Source organism: Bombina bombina, chromosome 8 (genome assembly GCF_027579735.1).
Source record: "Bombina bombina isolate aBomBom1 chromosome 8, aBomBom1.pri, whole genome shotgun sequence".
Lineage (NCBI taxonomy): Eukaryota > Metazoa > Chordata > Amphibia > Anura > Bombinatoridae > Bombina > Bombina bombina.
The window spans coordinates 182,009,941-182,023,313 of record NC_069506.1 but is presented as its reverse complement, the minus strand read 5'-3'; positions in this window follow the sequence as shown (position 1 = coordinate 182,023,313).

Here is a 13,373-nt window from a genome sequence, read left to right as displayed (position 1 = left end):
AACCAGCAATATCACTGCATGTCCTACAGTGTCTGTCAGCCTGTATTGTGGCTGTAATATTTCTTCTACTAGTTTAATTTATAGTTACACACTCAATTAGCTAACTGGGTCTGACCTGTGTGTCAGAGTGTACCCATCCACTGTCTCCAGCAGGTCCCATTACGCCTGCCTACCTGTATATTCAAATAATTGTAGCTGTAATATTTAGTGTGTATATTTTTAATGGCTTGGGTAACAAGCATTCATGTCAGGATAGGCAGGGGAAAAAAAAAAAAAAAAAAAAAAAAAAAAAAAAAAGGAGAAAACAGCAGAGCAGGAATCCAAATCATAGAAAGCCACCCCTTATTGTTATCAGCCTCTGCAAAACAGTAAAAGCAACCCATACCCCATTGATACAGCCAAAGAAGAATGAAGGGTGTGTTCCCTTAAAAAGTTATGGGTCAGGCCAATGTTTTGGCACAAGTGCCAGTCACCCAACTATAGGAACAATACTGTATTGTTAGTGTGACTGATACCCCAGCTACCCAGACTGGGTAGCTCTGCCAAATGGGTCCTGCTTCCTCCCTGCCGACTGCAGCTATGTAGCTGGCAAGTGACCACAGCCTGTAGCCACCCCTGATGCCCGACAGCACCAGTACTCAGGCTCCCAAAACTGTGGCAGACTCCGGCTACCCAGACTAGGTAGTTCTGCCAGAGGGCCCTTCCTCTGCCTGGAACAGGCTGCTATGTAGCCCAGGAAACTGATTTTAGCAGGAGCCCACACAAATAACTAGACATACTAGCATTCAGGTGAAACAGGAACTCTATTGTAAAACATACACTCCTTTTATACACACAGCTCATCTTGATAAGACCCTGGACAATCCCACAATTTACCCGCCATTCCCGCCCCTCCAGACCGACCGGCACCTCCATAGCAGCCACAGTCCCACAGAATCCCAGTACCTAGGGGTTGCGGTTTAGGGGGTGGAGCGGCAGAACTTCCAGGGTGTCATTTTAAAGCTCTCTGTCCCCAGATGCCACACTCCAAAAATCAGCATGAATCGTTACTGGGTACCGGAGTTACAGTCAGTTGAAGTTATGGGGTTAGGGGTGTCCAAATCCCCCGGTTTCCAAAGAAGCTCCACTCTGATAATTCCCTCAGCTCTTGTCCTCCCTAGGAGCTATTAATCCCAAAAAGAGCAGAGCTCTAGGGCAAAGGGCTGCTGGAGCGACAAGGGGTAAAGTTAGTGGGTCTCCTGCTGTCCTGTGGCCAACCGGGAGTTCCAGGAGCTCGGCCAGCCTGAGAGGGGTTAGGCGGGTATCCGTTGTGAGGCCGCCGACTGGGAGTTCCAGGAGTCCTGCCAGCCTAGGAGGGTTTTCCCAGTCATAGACCAGTTATTCTCTTAACAAGTTTAAAACACAAAAACAAACAAAAAAAAAAGCAAACAAAAAGCTTCCAGAGATTGTTGCTGCTCCGAGTCCAAAACCACTGAGAAACAGGGGTGAGGTTTTAGGGGTTTAGCCCTTGCAGCCCGGTATCCGTGACAGTTAGCTTTTGTCACTACCTCCCTGATGGAAACTTTGAAGTAAACTCATTGACCTTTTTTTTTTATTCACACACACACTAATTACAAGCAAACAGATCACAGGTGAGGATGGCTACCTTTAACAGCCATTCAAACCCCTTTGTGTCAACGTGTGTGCATGTTATCAGGCCAAAATCACCAGGGTATGTAAACTTTGATCAGGGTCATTTGCTCCAACAATAAAAATTATTCCTATTCTAATACCTCATTTAAAAAAACAAAACAAAAACAAAAATACAACCAAAAGTAAAAAACAAAAAAAAACAAAAAAAAACACCTCTAATCTATAATGAACTACCAAGGGCCCTTAAAAAGGGCCTTTTGTAGGGTATTGCCCTAAAGTTGACAGCTCTTTTGCAAAAAAATAAAAACAAAAAAACACCCCCTAACATTACAAACCCCGCCCCAAAATGCACAAAATAAACCTAATCTACCCATTGCCCAGAAGAAGGGCAGTTGTATGGGCATTGCCCTTAAAAAGGGCATTCAGCTCTCTTTCGGCCCATCAAAAATAAAAAAAAATTCCATTACAAAAAATAAAACAAATTTATTCAAAATAATAAAAATTATTCCTATTCTTATACCCCGTTTAAAAAAAAAATAAAAAGCAGCTGTAATTCCTATTGGCTGATTTAAAATTTTCAGCTAATAGGAATGCAAAGGTAAACCAATATAAAAGGGGTACCTTGCATTGAATCCTCAGTGTGTGGTGGACGATCACATGAAGAGGACCTCCATGTTGGACTGATGGACCTCCGCGCATCGATCGCTCCGCAAGGATGAGGAAGATGCCGGTCCCACGATGGATGAAGATGGAGCCATCTGGATGAAGAATTTTCAACGGACTTAAGCAACTGTGAGTAACGATTTTGGGGTTAGTGTTAGGTTTTTTGTTAGATTAGGTCCAAAAAAAAAAAAAAAAAAAGAGCTGAATGCCCTTTTAAGGGCAATGGATAGCTTAGGCTTTTTTTTTTTATTAGTTTTTTTTGTGGGTTTGTAGGGGGGCTAATGTTAGGGGGTTGTGTTGGTCTCATGTCTGAATCCATTCCACCTTACACAGCGTATCTAACCTGTCATACCACCTTTTAATTCAATTGAGCTGATCATGTTTCCCTATTTATTCTCCTTTTAACCAAGATGCATTGCTTGTTTATTGAAGTTTATTGCCAAAGTAAAGCAGCTCTACCCCTTACCTTGATTACCAAAAGAAAGTTCTCCGGTTCAGAGAAACCTTTGCCGTTACAAGCAGCTTCTGCTTCAAGCTGCCACAGGCGCTGAAGTCACCGCAGCGCCGAATCACGCTACCGCTCTGACCGCAACTCTCCCTGTCTAAACAGACAGCCTACTGACTCCAAGATACACGGAGCCATATCCACGCTGCACGCTCACTATTACTTGCAGGGATTCTGCCTACCCGCATCAGGGATTCCTCTCTCTGGCTCTGCTACTGAACTCAGGTTCTGTATATAAAGCGCTTAAGACTGTTTACTCATTTGACGTTATCTCTGCAATACTCTAAACACCGAATTTAAACGATAACACCTCTGTATCTGTGCAGTCTGGGTTCCATATTTCACCTGTCTCCAGTTATACTGACTTTGCAGATTTATACTAAGTGCAACTCTTAAGTTTCCTATCGCACATTATAGACCTGCCTAACAAAGCTCATTAATACTGCTCATATTACTGGGTCTTATCTCTGAGGCTACATTACCACAAGTGATTAAGTTAGTGTTTACTTACTAGCAAGCACACTTAGTAACACACTACAATTATTTATCCTGCTTATAGGTCGTATTTATTACATGATCTCTTGCTGGCTAGCACAAGTTATTACATAATAAACCAGCCATATTATAATGGAGCCTTCTGATGTGACCCCACAACTACACAGCCTTAATCAATGTTTAGATAATCTGACCCAGGCTTTTAGAGAGCTACAGGTAGAGAACCAGAGCCTCAAAGCCTGTTTAAGGGAAGTTTTATCAAACAGAAATACTGGAAATGACCACCAGGCTGAACCTCAGGTCTCATACCCAGAGAAGTTTTCTGGAGATCGCTCCACTTTCAGACAGTTTAGAAATGCCTGTCTACTATTGTTTGACTTGCGTCCCAGGACCTATGCGACTGACCGGAGCAAGGTGCTTACTATACTGTCCTACCTGAGGGGAGAACCTAGGGCCTGGGCAGATTCATTTTATGAGACCCAGGATCCTATCCTAAACTCTTTAGATGCATTCCTCAAAGCTCTGTCTACCCTCTATGACGACCCTTATCGGCAAGTTACTGCAGAAGGTAAACTCAGAAACCTCAGGCAGCTAAAAACATCCGTAGAGGACTATATCACCCACTTCAAGATCTGGGCTAGGGATTCCCTCTGGAATGAAAATCCAGTATCACCTAGGATTGGTGGAGGACATTAAGGATGAACTAGCCAGGGTAGGCATACCAGACCGCCTTGAAGAGTTATACGCTCTTACTATCACTATAGACCGTAGGCTTAGGGAGAGGAGACAAGAAAGAAATCCTTCTACAACTCCTGTACGCAGGGTATTACCCACACCTCCTACTTCCAGTTCTTCAGTAGAACAACCTATGGATATCAGTTTCCTTAGAGGACCTCTCTGACCACAAGAGAAGGCTAGACGCCGTACACTCAATCTCTGTATGTATTGTGGGGGGACTGAACATACAGTTAAGGAATGTCCTTTACTCTCAAAGCAGAAGTTAGGTAAGGCACTCACAACTAAACATTGCTTGCATACTAAAAACATATCTACCACTTATCTTACCCTACCCTTACTCTTGCAGTGGGATCGTCACAGGATAAACTGTAATGCCATGATTGATACCGGAGCATGTGCCAACTTTATTGATTTAAGTTTAGTTGAAGCTAATAAAATACAATTTTTGTTCAAAAGCACACCCTTGCCTCTTAAAGTCATTGATGGTACACCACTAGCATCAGGTCCTGCCTCTCAACAAACCATCCCTCTGCTTGTTACCTCTGCTTCTGGTCATTCTGAGATCATCTCCTCTCCAATTTATCCTATCATTTTGGGTATCTCATGGCTCAAAAAACACCAACCTACGGTTCATTGGGAGTCTATCACCTTACTGTACTTCCACGTGTTTCCCTAATTCCCACTTGCTTTCCACAACTACTCCTACCATTCCTTCTCAGTATCTCGACTTCTGAGGTTTTTAACAAAAAAGAAGCTGCGACATTGCCTCCACATAGGCCTTACGATTGCCCCATAGACCTTCTCCCCGGGGTAACCATACCCTATAGTCATATTTACCCCCTCTCAAGACCCGAATTACTCCATCTAAAGATCTACATTGCTGAGAATTTAAAGAAGGGGTTTATCAGACCATCCACTTCCCCTGCCGGAGCCGGCATATTTTTTGTTAAAAACAAGGATGGGTCCTTACGTCTCATAATTGATCATCGGGAACTCAATAAGCATACTGTAAAGAACCGATACCCACTACCTCTCATCCCAGAATTGATTGAGAGGTTAAGAGGGGCAACTATATTCACAAAACTGGATCTTAGGGGCGCCTACAACCTTGTTAAAATAAGGGCCGGAGACGAGTGGCTGACGGCATTTAGGACCAGGTATGGTCTTTTCGAGTATACCGTTATGCCGTTCGGTCTCTGCAATGCTCCGGCAACATTTCAAAACTTCATAAATGACATCTTTAGGGATATCCTTGACACTTTTCTGGTGGTCTACCTTGACGACATTCTAATCTACTCTTCTACCTACTCTGAACAGATCAATCATGTCAGGCTTGTACTATCCAGATTACAGACACACAAATTGTATGTTAAGCTGGAAAAATGCCTTTTCCATGTCAGTGAGGTTTCCTTCTTGGGCTACAGTTTTAGTAAAAGTAACATTATGATGGAGGAGGGTAAAATCACAGCCATCACCTCCTGGCCAAGACCTTCCAATATAAAAGACGTCCAACGTTTCTTAGGCTTTGCAAATTTTTATAGACTGTTCATTAAAGATTTTGCAGCCATCACCAAACCCCTCACTAATTTAACCAAAACCACATCAGCCTTTCTATGGACTTCCCAGGCACAGAAGGCCTTTGATCTCCTAAAATCACGGTTTATCACATCCCTAGTTCTACAATTACCGAATAGCAAAGACCAGTTTGTTCTAGAGGTGGATGCATCAGACTACGCCATCGGCTCCGTTCTCTCACAAAAGGCTTCTCCAAATGACTCACTCCATCCAGTATGCTACTTTTCCAGACTACTGACACCAGCGGAGTTGAACTATCCGGTTGGTGAAAAGGAGCTTTTGGCCATTAAGTCATCTTTCAACCAGTGGAGACACTTATTGGAGGGCACAGAACAACCCATAGTGATTTACACGGACCATAAGAACTTGCAATACCTCCAAACCAACCGCACGCTCTCAGCCCGTCAGTTCCGCTGGAGTCTTTACTTTTCCCGATTCTCCTACACCATCACTTACCGTCCTGGAACAAAGAACGGAAAGGCTGACGCCCTCTCTCATAAGGATCTTAGACTCCAGACAGTGCCACCTTACTCGACTATCATCCCCAAGTCCCACATCATAGGTCTCCTCTCGAAGGATTTCGCTGAACTAAAGACCCAACAGCAGCTGGATACAACAAAAGCCTCCTACCCTCTCTTACCTGATGTTAATGGAGTTCTCTGCAACCACTCCAGATTTTATGTACCTCCCTCACTCCGCAACAAAGCCCTATCGTTGTCCCATGACTCCTCTCTAGCTGGTCATTTGGGTATACACAAGACCCTAGATCTTCTTTGCAGATATTTCTGGTGGCCATCTATGAGACTGTCAGTTAACTATGTCAAGTCTTGTCCCACATGCCAAACTTGTAAACCTTCACATCAATTACCTCTGGGGCTATTACAGAATTTACCTATTCCTGAACACCCTTGGGCTAGTGTGTCCATGGACTTCATAGTGGACCTTCCAAAATCTGATGGCATGACCGTTATCTTTGTCGTTTTAGACTTATTCTCACGAATGGCACATTTTATTCCGACAGAATCACTTCCAACAGCTCAAAAAACTGCAGATCTGTTCATCAAAGAGGTTGTTCGGTTGCATGGACTCCCAACATCCGTCCTCAGTGATAGAGGGTCACAATTCACCTCCAAGTTTTGGAAACATCTTTGCCAATCTCTTTCTATTCAACAACATCTTACCACAGCATACCATCCGCAAACTAATGGGTTATGCGAGAGAACTAATCAGTGGTTGGAGCAATATTTGAGATGCTTTTGCTCCAACAAACAGGACTCTTGGCTATCTTTCCTCCCACATGCTGAATTCACCTTTAATAACACTACCAACTCCTCCACGGGATATTCTCCCTTTTATGTTGACACCGGACTCCACCCATGATTTCATCCGTTACCTCCAACTGACACTCCTTGTCCGCAGGTTAATGACCTGATCAATTCTATCAAACAAACTTTTAACATAATCAAGGATAATATTCAGCAAGCTCAAGCCACTCAGAAACGCTTCTATGACCTCAGACATCGGGCTCCCCCGGTATACAAGGCTGGTGACCTGGTTTGATAAGTCACTAGAAATCTCAGGATACCTACTCCTTGTAGGAAATTCAACAACCTCTTTGTGGGGCCTTTTCCCATCATCTCCATCCGCAACCCTCTCACGGTAACTCTGCAGTTGCCCTCTTCCTACCGCATCCATCCGACGTTCCATGTCTCCCTCATCAAGCCTTGTGACACCTCCCGATGCCTGCCTCTTTCTCCTCCAGCTTCCCCGGCAACTGATCCTGAGTATGAAGTCCACTCTATCTTGGACTCTAGGCGTTGCCATGGTCAGCTTCATTACCTAGTCCATTGGGCATTTTTTGATTCCTCCGAGGATTCTTAGGAACCGGCCTCCAATCTCTCTGCACCCAGTCTGGTGTCCCTTTTCCATAGGCGCCATCCGGAAAGGCCTGCGCCTTGACACCCTTGGGGTTCCTTTGCAGGGGGGATATGTCATGTCTGAATCCATTCCACCTTACACAGCGTATCCAACCTGTCATACCACCTTTTAATTCAATTGAGCTGATCAGGTTTCCCTATTTATTCTCCTTTTAACCAAGATGCATTGCTGGTTTATTGAAGTTTATTGCCAAAGTAAAGCAGCTCTACCCCTTACCTTGATTACCAAAAGAAAGTTCTCCGGTTCAGAGAAACCTTTGCCATTACAAGCAGCTTCTGCTTCATGCTGCCACAGGCGCTGACGTCACCCCATCGCCGAATCACGCTACCGCTCTGACCGCAACTCTCCCTGTCTAAACAGACAGCCTACTGACTCCCAGCTACACGGAGCCATAACCACGCTGCACGCTCACTATTACTTGCGGGGATTCTGCCTACCCGCATCAGGGATTCCTCTCTCTGGCTCTGCTACTGAACTCAGGTTCTGTATATAAAGCGCTTAAGACTGTTTACTCATTTGACGTTATCTCTGCAATACTCTAAACACCGAATTTAAACGATAACACCTCTGTATCTGTGCAGTCTGGGTTCCATATTTCACCTGTCTCCAGTTATACTGGCTTTGTAGATTTATACTAAGTGCAACTCTTAAGTTTCCTATAGCACATTATAGACCTGCCTAACATAAAGCTCATTAATACTGCTTAATAATGGGTCTTATCTCTGAGGCTACATTACCACAAGTGATTAAGTCAGTGTTTACTTACTAGCAAGCACACTTAGTAACACACCACAATTATTTATCCTGCTTATAGGTCGCATTTATTACATAATCTCTTGCTGGCTAGCACAAGTTATTACAAAGAAAAAGAAGAAATACTAATGGCACTGCTGGAATTTACAGATTAGGGTAGCCTGTGGTTTCTGGATCTATTGGTACAATATATATCTGAATTGGTTTATAGTCCAGTTTTATTTCAAAATGGCTGAGGTGCTGTGTACTAGTTATATACAAAAACAATATCAATCCAAAGATTGATGGTTTGTACACCTGAATAGCACTCTTCCCCTAATCAATAGTGGCAAAAATTGGGCAAGATGTGGGTGTCCTAGGAGGAAGGAGTGCACTGGAATTTTAAAATATAACCTTTATTTGGCAATTTAAAAGAGACAAATATAATCAACATAAATATATTTTTAAAAACACAGGATTGGGTCTAATTGGTTTATATTCAATTCTCATAGAATGAGCCAAGTGGTTGTGGCATACATAGATATGACTTTGGTTGAAATCTCAGGTCAGGCAAAATTTCTAGAGTGGGTAGAAATCTGATGCTCTTGGAGCTTATATTATCTTTGTAAAGCTGGTGTTGCTGAAATATTGACTCTGTTGTGGGTGTATGTTGTCTAGGATTCAAAGTTTAATTCAGGTTATCTTCCTGAATATCTTATATGCATAAGCATACAGTTATCTCACCCTTAGTTAATAAAAGACTGGTCTATAGTTATATAAAGCAGTTCCTTGTTAGTTTATTATATATTACTTGGGATATATGTGTTCATACAGATATTCAGGTCATCTGTTGTTGCAAATATGATAGGTGAAAGGCAAAAATAGAATTTATCAGAATTTCAGCGAGCTTGAACAAACAGTCTGTGTGTGACTGCACATGTGAGTGCAGTCTCTGATCTACTCAAATATAGTTGTTATCTGGTATTAATGCAAAATTTGCTAACTAGATTGACAGCACATTAATTGGACTTTGGCGCCTGATAGAAACAAATCGCTTTAATAAAATCTCAACTTAGTTTTGGATTAATGGTCTTTTATAAACTGTATATATTACGATAACTTTCAAATATTTTGTTACTTTGATTAAATCTGTTAGATTTAAAGTAGCCGTTTACGTTGAAAAATATACTGTGCTGCTTAATTCACTAAGTCACAGTTATATAATACTGGAACTCAGCTGACTTTAATGGTTACCGTTTATTGAAATATGTTATCCCTTTCTTGGGATAGATATAATTATTATGCTGGTAAAGATACTAAGGAGAGATATTTTCCTTTTGTTACGTTTTTTTGTTTCATTCAGCTTGGATAAAGTTTGTAACAACCTGTTCTTAACTAGTTATACACAGATGCTGTCTTTCGAGCTCTAATGTTATAGTTTGGTTGTATTAGTTTACATACATAACATTTGTGACAGCCTGTTCGTAACCTGTTATATCAAGATGCTGCCGGTCTCACTTTTTGGTTATACCGCTGCACATTAGCGTTCTGTGATGAATTCATAAGGCCAGCATATTGGTTTAAATTGAGTATTTCACAATTTATATTCACGTGAAAATTTATAGTAATGTATCTATATTTGACAACAAACAGTTTTGGATTACGCTAAAAAAGTTTTTGTGATTCATACACGCGTAAGGGTTACAACAGCAGAGTGAATTAACTAAAGCGCTACCATAAAGTAGCGAATATGAGTAGAAATTATCTTCCCACTTATCCTGAATATTAATTGGTTAATCCGTATAGAGAGGCTGAGACCTGCAGTCTAACGGTATTAAAACAATAATCAACTGGGGATTAGGGGTAATATATATATATATATATATATATACTCCCAAAGTCCCACAATTAGTTAATCTTATATTAGGACCAGACGGCAGGTATCAGTTAACATTACAACAACGATACTATGTATGTTCTTCTGAGATTAGTTAACTTAATATAGTGCACAACCACTATGAATTTTTAAGTATTATAGACAACCATTCCTGCTAGTTTAAAAAAATGCTGTAGGCATTCACGACAAACAATTCCCTAACATGTTTCGCCACGTTAGTAAAGATAACCTGAATTAAACTTTGAATCCTAGACAACATACACCCACAACAGAGTCAATATTTCAGCAACACCAGCTTTACAAAGATAATATAAGCTCCAAGAGCATCAGATTTCTACCCACTCTAGAAATTTTGCCTGACCTGAGATTTCAACCAAAGTCATATCTATGTATGCCACAACCACTTGGCTCATTCTATGAAAATTGAATATAAACCAATTAGACCCAATCCTGTGTTTTTAACAATATATGTATGTTGATTATATTTGTCTCTTTCTTTTAAATTACCAAATAAAGGTTATATTTTAAAATTCCAGTGCACTCCTTCCTCCTAGGACACCCACATCTTGCCCAATTTTTGCCACTATTGATTAGGGGAAGAGTGCTATTCAGGTGTACAAACCATCAATCTTCGGATTGATATTGTTTTTTGTACACAAGTTATTACAGTTTGTTTGCAAAAGAGCTGTTAACTTTAGGGCAATGCCATACAAAAAACCCTTTTAAGGTCTTTTAGTGTAAGCTTAGGTTTTATTTTTATTTCACAGGTAAGTTTGTATTTATTTTTAAATAGGTAGTTAGAGACACTGAATCTAAATCTTCTCTTTTGTGATTCAGAAAGGGCATGACATTTTACGCAACTTTCTAATTTACTCCTATTATCAAATTTGCTTCATTCTCTTTGTATCTTTATTTGAAATGCAAGAATGTAAGTTTAGATGCCGGCCCATTTTTGCCGATTGGTGGATAAATTCACCCACCAATAAAAAGTGCTGTCCAGAGTCCTGAACCAAATATAGTTTAGATGCCTTCTTTTTCAAATAGATAGCTAGAGAACAAAGAAAAAAATAGGAGTAAATTAGAAAGTTGCTTAAAATTGCATGCTCTCTGAATCACGAAAAAAATAATTTGTGTTCAGTGTCCCTTTAATAATTGTAACTTTAATTTAGGTCTATTTTAATAAATGTTAAAGTTAGATGGTGGTAGGTTTAGGGGTCGATATAGTTTAATTTAGGTTGTTGCGATGTTGGGGCCGGCAGTTTAGGGGTTAATAGGTTCAGTTGGTGTCGGCGATGTTTGGGAACAGTGGTTTAAGGGTTAATAGCTTTATTTAGTTGGTGTCGGCAATGTCGGGGAACTGCGGTTTAGATTAGAACAATGAAAAAATCCAAATATGAATAATGGATCTGATAATTTAGAAACCGATTTATTCATTTTCGGGATTTTCCGATTCAGAGATTTGAATGCATCCGAATTTCTGAATCGGCCAAAAACAAAATTTGGTCAGAATGAAGTGCACGTCTACTCTTTAGTCAGAACTCAGAGCTTCTGGAGTGATGCATCTGAAGTGGTGATGGGAAGGGGACATCTCCATTAACCGATATCCAACTAGCAGAGTTTAATAAACCCTAGGGAGCAATTAGATGACCAATATCACTGCTATATTCCTTGTTCTTACCCATTGTGATGAATGGCTAAGGAAATTTGGCCTATGTGTTACCTCATTTTTATACCCCTGTGAAACAGCAAGTCGTGATTGAACAATTTCCTGCTTCTAGTCACCTAGGTGTACTAAAAAAAAAAAAAAAAAAAAAAAAAATGGGAATATACTTCAAATATATTTTTCTCATATGAATTCGATAGGCGTGATAATTGTGCCACACATTTAACAAAGGTTTTTTGTTTTTATATACCCTGTGTTGTAATTGCTATTGTTTAATATATCCATGATATCAGAGTATTTTTTGTAACAAAAGATCAAAAGGTTAAACAAAGAATTTTTCACAGCCTCCTTTGCTCATATTTACCAAGGGTGCCATATTTGTGGAGAGCACTGTATAATCTTGCTCCACATACCAAGGAAAATAAAACATTCCAATCCTTTTAATAAATGGTCTTCATAATCCGGTTTACAAGCCTGAATCAGGGTATCAGCCACAGTCAGAAAAACCCCTCTGAATAAAGATTAACTGTTCAACCTCATCCGGTTTGATCCGAGCAATCACCTTCAGATGAAGCACAATAGGAGGAGATAAACTAGATGTAATGGCCAAGGAACTGCTAAAGCTTCTATCAAGTCTGCTTGACACCTTGGACCGCGCTCCAAATCTGGGCAGTTTGGGTCTACCAGAGAGACTTAATGACGTCTCATCTAAATCACAAATGAAGAACAAACTGATTGGAAATGTCCTGATTGAAGAGTCTGATGACTCAAGTAATTCATTTCCCAGTTGTTGACTCCAGGAATATAGATTGCCAAAATGGTACACTGGTAGGGTTTTACCCAAGCTAGAATGCAAGATAGCTCAACTTGGCAATTGACATAGGCTACTGCAGTGATGTTGGATTAAAACCAAATGAATTGAGCTGTCCTGAGAAGAGGCCAAGCCTAAAGAGCTTGGAAGATTTCGATTGGTTACCGTGCCTCATGAAGAGATTAAACTCCCCGAGATCTGACAAACCCAGACTGCACCCCAACCTGAGAGACTCGCATCCAAAACCTCAGATATTGGACCTTAGGTAATCCTTGAAACCCATGGGAGAAAAAAAAAATATTTAGAACCTCTCTGCAATTCAGATTTGTGGACATAGAAGCAGGCATTTGAGGATACTGAATTTAAACCGTTAAAGGGACAGTAAACACCATAATTTTTGTTGTTTAAAGAAGGTAGGTAATCCCTTAAATTTTGCATAACCAACAGTTATAATATACTTTTTATCTCTGATTACCTTGTATCTATGCCTCTGCAAACTGCCCCCTTATTTCACTTCATTTGATAGACTTGCATTTTTAGCCAATCAGTGCTGACTCCTAGGAGCTTCACGTGCCTGAGCTCAATGTTATCTGTTATTTCAGATTAGAGGCGGCCTTCAAGGTCTAAGAACTTAACATATGAACCTCCTAGATTTGCTTTGTTCTCTTGGTATTCTTAGTTGAAAGCTAAAATTGGTAATAAAAGTAAATTGGAAAAAAACATT